The sequence below is a fragment of the Pundamilia nyererei genome, unplaced genomic scaffold, assembly GCF_000239375.1.
Source record: "Pundamilia nyererei isolate P.nyererei 1_Seehausen unplaced genomic scaffold, PunNye1.0 scaffold00264, whole genome shotgun sequence".
Lineage (NCBI taxonomy): Eukaryota > Metazoa > Chordata > Actinopteri > Cichliformes > Cichlidae > Pundamilia > Pundamilia nyererei.
In genome coordinates, this window is record NW_005187665.1 from 218,956 (window position 1) to 226,446 (window position 7,491).

Consider the following 7,491-nt stretch of genomic DNA (forward strand, 5'->3'; position numbering starts at 1 on the left):
TTCAAAGCACAGGCTTATAGAAATGTAGAAAAGACAATATTGGAACGATATCTGCATCAGGAGATTGTCATGTATGTGACATCACTACCCTAGAGCAATTTTTTTTTACAGTTATAAATGAATCGTGTTGTCCAAAGCATTAGTTATTATTATTCTCTCACTCTCTTCCACAGCATGTCTTTGTCCTGTCTTACTCTGGTTCTGCCAGAGGTTTCTTCCTGTTAAACGGGGTTTTTCCGTCCCACTGTCGCCAAAGCACTCGCTCATAAAGGGTCATATTATTAGGGTTTTCTCTGCTTTCTTTTTATCATACCGTCTTTGCCTTGCAATATAAAGCACCTTGGGGGAACTGTTGTTGTGATTTGGCACTACATAAATAAAATTGAATTGAATTAACATTTTAACATAATCAAACCCCTAAACTAAAAATCGTGTTCCTGTGAAGTCAAATTCCTTTTGTCTTTTCCTTTTTTCTTCTTCTCACTTTCATCCACACACAATAGCATGCACACAAATATTCAACACATATCTACATGCTTTGTTTGAGCCAGTGACAGATTGTCCCATGTGGAGAGATGCAAGATTAGATTATCCTACAAGCTGTCACCTTGAAATGGATGACGACAAGATGTGGAGCGAGAGAAAGAGAGACTGAAAGGAAGAAAGAGGAGCGAAGGAATGTAGACGAGGACAATGATGAGAGTTACTCGAGACAAATACAAAAACGGCTGGATAGCCGAGGGACTCTGCTCTAACACAAGTTGGTATTCCACATGTGTTTACTCCCATCTCTTCCTGTTTTTAGCTTTTCATCTCGTCTACATTTGCATTTCTTCATCTTTGTAATAATTTGTACCTGCTGCACTCACCTGTCTTTCTCTATGACGTCTCCCCCCTCCCCCCTGCCCTTTCTCCTCCATCTTACACGTTATTCACTCCTCGCCTCCGACCAACCCTGCCCCCCAACCACCTCTCACTCCCTTCTTTTACTCCAGAGATGAAATATTCATGCCCATCCATACTGGGAGTGTAGCAGCAGCAGCAGCAGCCAGAGCCACAGGAGTCAAAGCTTTCAAAGACTCCGGGCCTCTGAGCTTACAGAGAGGGGGGGAGGAAAGAAAGTGAGGTGGTGGGGGAGGAAGAGTGAGGAGTGGGTGGAAGAGAGAGAAGAGGTGAAGGCAGAAAGAAAGCAGGTGGGAGACAGAGCGGTGGAGAGATGAGCTGTGGCGGAGTGAGAAAGGAAGAGAGGGAGTAGAATGATGAGTGAAAGACTAAGGAGCTCCTACGCCACATCAAACACCGGGAAACACATGATGAAACGTATCATTCGCATTTGTCTCACACACGCACACACACACACACAGACACACACTCGTAAAAACAGATTGTGTAGGTTAAGCACAAAGACAAAGAAAACCACAGGGAGATATAGCGCCTCCAGCACTTCAGACATCGACCGACGTGATTAAACACATCACCCTCTTTGTATTCAGCACTCAGTACTTCAAAAAAAAAAAAGGAAGCACAAACTCTTGCACCCTTGCGTGTTCAAAAGGCCTGTCGAGCAGTTTTTTCATTCAGTAGTTCCACACAACACTCATTTACACACATGTGCTATCTCTAGTACACAAATAAGGACACAGGCAAATAAAATTGCAAGTACTCTTGCAAGTGCACGCAAGCATAGACAAAAAAACAGAGCCGTTAAATCTCTGAGGCCTTCAGCGGTCAACACTCCACATGATCCAATAGGCCCTCTGCTGCTTATTCTCCCTCCACTGTGCCAGATGTGATCTAGAATTCACTTTGTCTAATTATCCTGAGTTTGCACAACAGAGTCGCCAGCCGCCTGCCCGCTGAATGGAGCACACGCACGCTCCAATTAGGTGCCAAATTCTGGGTTGTTTCCAAGCAACCTACATTAAGCCGCAACTGCTGCGAGGGAAACGGGGCTTCAAAGCTTTGAAGGATGTTTTTCACTGTTTGAATGGGAGTGTTTGGGTGTGATTTATGTGAGGGTGAGTGAGAGAAAAGCAATAAAAAATGGTGGACGCAACACAAATTTAAAATATGTTGTGTTAAAATGGATTTACTGATGTTCTGTGATCAGAGCGCCGTTAGAACGAGTGTGCTGGATTTCAGTGAATTGTGTCAGCTTTGAAAACATCAGCAATCTTCCCTTAAAAGCAGCAGACCCTGCAACCTTTGATGGGGACGAGAGGGCACGGGGGCGCAGGCATAATGTGCTGCACTACACATATGTCTTTGGTGAAACAGCTCAGCATCCAAACTTTAAAAGGCGCTCTTGCTGTTTGGAAAAACCTCTTCAGTGGTGCTTTGTAAGTTGTATGTATTTCTTGTTTTGAAATCTTAAAAATCTTAAAAAATGTTCTCTCCCCATTGTCTGCAGAGGAATAGGGCAGTCAGCAAGTTGCTACACAGGAGGCCCCTGTAAAAAGCTGGCATGACCAATAGAACCACACTAACTATGTCAATGAGAAGTGCAGCATGATGAAATACACTGTAATTATCCTTTCAATACTTACTAATGTATTAGCATCCATTCAGAAAATAATTTCAAACAAGTCATTTCAAACAAATGGCCTATTTAACATAATTTGGAGCATGACGACTATGTCTGGTTACATGCTACTGCTAATACTGGGTTGGAAGCATTCGACATAAAGTGCTGGAAGCAGATCTTCACAGGTTTTGCTCCATATTGACATGATAGCATCAAACAGTTAGAATCCAGCTGGGATATTTTGAGATACGTGACATAGTGTGTTATCGTGCTGGAAGCAGCTATCAGAAGATGTGTACACTGTGGTTATAAAGGAAAGGACTTGGTCAGCAAGCATAATCAGGTACACAGTGATACAGTTAAACAATGTTCAGTTGGTATTAAGGGGCCTACAGTGTGCAAAGAAAGTATCCCCCACACCAGGGGTTGGGAACTCCAGGCCTCGAGAGAGGGCCAGTGTCCTGCAGCTTTTAGATATCACCCTGGGTCAGCACACCTGAAACAAATGACTAGTCCAGGGGTCGGCAACCTGCGGCTCTTTAGTCCTTATAGCGCGGCTCCGCGTGGTTTGGGAAAATAAATTAGAAGTATTTAGCTGAAGTGTATTTTATTTATGTTAGTTCTTTTTTAACTTGTAGTTATAAATTGGAAGATTACTGTGATATTGAAATATAAAAATACAATTATATTCTATTATTTTTTCATCGCTCAAAATAAGCGTCACACTCGGAAGCCGGTGTACCCGCCAAAACGCCGTGCATTTATCGAGACTTTCAACCCCAGGTAGGCCAATTATGGATCTTCGGATCCACATTATGTCAGCAGCTGTTCTCCACCGTGAACTATGTTCACGCCTCACCGATGACAGCTTACTGTCCTGCGTAAAGATGAAAGTGACTTCGTACAGCCCAGATTTGCAGACGCTGTGCGCAGAGGTTCAGGAGCAGAAGTTCGGTCAGGTCAAGGATCCAAAAGCCCAAAGGCGATATAACAGTTTTTGTTTGCTACATGGATCATTTTAGTTCAGCTGGGTGTCTTTCCTTTTGTTATATTTATTTAAGAGTTCAAAATGTGTTAATTATATAAATAAAATGTAATTTTCTCATTAGCACTTCATGGATTTCATAAGCAACACACCTTAGTTGTTCACACAAAGCACAAAGGTAAAAAACAATATATACAGTGTTATCTTCATTTTAGATGTCAAAAAGTATTTGCGGCTCACAGTGTTTTCGTTTGCGTGGAAACCGGGGCCAAATGGCTCTTTGGATGTGAAAGGTTGCTGACCCCTGGACTAGTTCATTAGCAGGCCTCTGGAGAACTTCAAGACATGTTGAGGAGGTAATTTAGCCATTTAAATCAGCTGTGATGGATCAAGGGCGCATCTAAAACCTGCAGGACACCGGACACCTTCTCTCGAAGCCTGGAGTTCCCTTCCCCTACCCCACACGACCATCGATACAAGGCTGGATGGTTTCATGCTTTTATGTTGTTTATGTCCAATTCTAAAACCCATCATCTGATTGTTGCGGCAGAAAACAAGACTCATCACAGCAGGATTTTTCCAATCATCTATTGTCCAGATTTGGTGAAACCTATGTGAATGGTAGTCTTAGTTGTTAGCTCACAGGAGTGGCAGGTGTGGTCTTCTGCTGCTGTAACCCATCTTCCTGGTTCTGCTGGAGCTTCCTTCCTGTTAAAAGGTGTTTTTTCCTTCCCACTGTTGCCAAGTGCTTTCTCACAGGGGGTCATTTGATTGTTGGAGTTTCTGCTCTATTATTGTAGGGTCTTTACCTTACAGTATAAAGCATTTTGAGGTGACAGTTGTTGTGATTTGGTGCTACATAAATAAAAGCACTACAAAAAAAGTCGTGAATTCTAATAAGTAATGTTTCCCTCTGGATGAACTGGAGGAACCTTTAAGCTCAAAAAATAAAACAGAGCATTTGTTTCCCTGCTAATCTGCAAAACCTCATACAGCGTGCGGCACAAGCCTCCTCCAAACACTGAAAATGCATCCAAATAGATTCTGATGCACTCGTCACACTTTTACTTTTATGCTTCATTGAAAATGCATTGAAACATCACAGCACTTTAGCACATCAGGCCATGAATCATTAAAGCTTTAATGGCTCCAGTCCACATTACATCCAAGTATTATTCCAGTTTACGACTGCAGAGACATTATCATCACGATGAGTAATTGGAATAAATTCGTCATGCATGAGAGCTGTAACTAGTCATCTATTCTCTTTCTCTCCCTTTCTTCATGCTAGTGTTTATGCATGTGTGTTTTAACTGTAACCTGATTTGCGACGTTTAAGAGTTGTTTGCAAGTAATGAAACAACAGGAACCGTCTTATAATGCCACAGCATACTGCCGCAGGCTTGGAAAACATCAATCTGTTCTACTGGGACCTGCCTCAACATAAATAATACATTGTCTCTCAGAGCAAAGTGAGCTAATTAATAGGAACATTTCGTTAGCTAATTAGATTGCAGGAGAGAACAATTTTTCAATCCCCATAAGGCACCGAATATCGAAAGTCGGAGAAAAGGATTTTAAAGCTGTGGAATGAAATACAAGATGGATGGCTTATGATAAAGGACAGAGGCAGGTTGAAAGAAGACAAAATGAATATTTGATTTAATCTGAGCTCTTTCAGAATACCAATTCATTATGTGGGTGTGTGCACCTGCGCTGCCAGAATCTAATCTAAAGTGGATCTAGCCTGCTGCATTGGACATCACTTGGAGTATATGTATATAAACACACATATATATATGTATCTCCTCAAATACAAACCACAAACTGCATCAAGTGTCCTCTTGAAAGTCAAATCCAGGGGGCAAAAATGATTTTCATTTTAAGTCAGGGCCTATGAGAAGACAAGAAAATATAAAGAGAAGCAAGGTGGGCTACAATGGAAGAACTAATGGATCCATAGTTTTTGAATACGTGGTGATACCTACCAATCACAAATAGTGACATCCTGATTTGGAGCCACTTCTAACAGGACTTGTGTTTAGCATTGACTTAATTATGCAATCTGCATTGATCCAAAGTAAAATATCGTAACTCTGGGTCACAGAGACACGGGTCACCGCAACACGCCAGTTTTCTGTTTGCGCCGCAGTGACCACATGACAGCAAACAAACACACAAATGCAGTCTTACTGGGTAAGATCAGGACCAGAAAATTACTGCTAAATTCTTTCTAGTCCACACATGCAGGGGAGTGGAACGGAGCGAGAGTGGGAAGAAAAAAGGTCTTGACAGGAAAGAGATGTAAGTCTCCAGTCTGCTGCTCCACATAAAGAAGCAGCAAATTGATCAATAATATATTGATTTTCTTAGTGAACTTTTCTTTCTTTGAGAATTTTATGCAAATGATTGCCTGGTAGCTTCATGCTTAACTACTGCTGTGTGAACGCATGCACGCATGTCTCTCTCAACCTGTTTTCCTTTTCAATCACACAATGCAGTAAGAGCTGTGCATTAAGGACTGTTAGTGACAATAAGTAGGATGAATAGCTGGCCTCACAAAAGCTGTGTTTAGAGTTTGCTGGGATTTTTAAAGATTTACTGTGTGTAAAATGTGCTTCACACCCTTTTCCTTAATATCACAATTATTTCAATTATGTTTAAACTTAGAAGACCCAAGCAGATGTCTAACAGCATCTTGATGACTGTGACTGTGCTCGTGAATTTTTCAAAGTTCAGTATTATTCTGGTAGTATCAACACGAACAGAAAAAAAGAACAAACTTAGTAAATACTTTTGGTTTCTACATTTTATATGACTTACAGTCACTAACTGCTTTGTTAGGTACACCTGTTTCAGCTGCTTGGAAATGCAACCAATCACATGGCAGCAACTCAGCACATTTAGGCATGTAGACACGGTCAAGACAACCTGCTGGAGTTCTGACTGAGCATCAGAATGGGGGAGAAAGGTCATTTAAGTAACTTTGAACGTGGCATGTTTGTTGGAGTCAGACAGGAAGGTCTGAGTATTTCAGAAACTGCTGTGTACTGGGATTTACCTACATGACCATCTGTCGTGTTTACAAAGTATGGTCTAAAAAACTGAAACTATTCATTGAATGGATGGTGGGGTCAGAATTTGATATTAACAGCATGAAATCATGGATCCATCCTGCCTTCTACCAATGGTTCAGGGTGGTGGTGGTGGTGGTGTAATGGTTTTGGAAGACATTTTGTTGGCACACTTAGAGCTCCTTCACACCAGCTGAGCATAGTTTAAATCTCACAGCCTACCTCAGTGTTGTTGCTGACCATGTCCATCCTTTTATAACTACAGTTTACTCATCTTCTGTTGGCTGCTTCCAGCAGGATAACACACCATATCTCATATCCTTTCAAACTGGTTTCTTGGCCATGGCATTGAGTTCACTGTACTCAAGTGGCCTCCACAGTCACCAGATCTCAATCTAATAGAGAACCTTTGGGATTTGGTGAAACTGGAGATTACGATCTGCAGCATCTCTGTGATTCTGCCATGTTAATATGGACCAAAATCTCTGAGTAGTGTTTCCAGCATCTTGTTGAAATGAAGAGTTAAAGTAGTTCTGAATGCAAAAGGAGACTCAACCCGTTACCTAATATAGTGTCCAGTGAGTGTATTTGTCTTTTACTTTACTCTTATACTGCATAAATATATGAATCTACCACAAATGAAGCAAGTATCATGTTTAATATGAAAGAAGCAAAAGTCATAAATAAAGCATGTTGAAACCTTTTACAATTCGAGACATTATGATTATAATTCGTTTATTTTCTTTAAATGTCCATGTGCAGTGTATCGGATCATGATGCTGTAAAAACATTTACTACACTTTGAATGGTGTCAGTTTGCCATATTTGGAAGCAACCACGCAGACGTTCAGTGAGCTTAATGACTTCCAACGCGGCTCTCATATTAAGCACTGACAGCAGATGGTTAG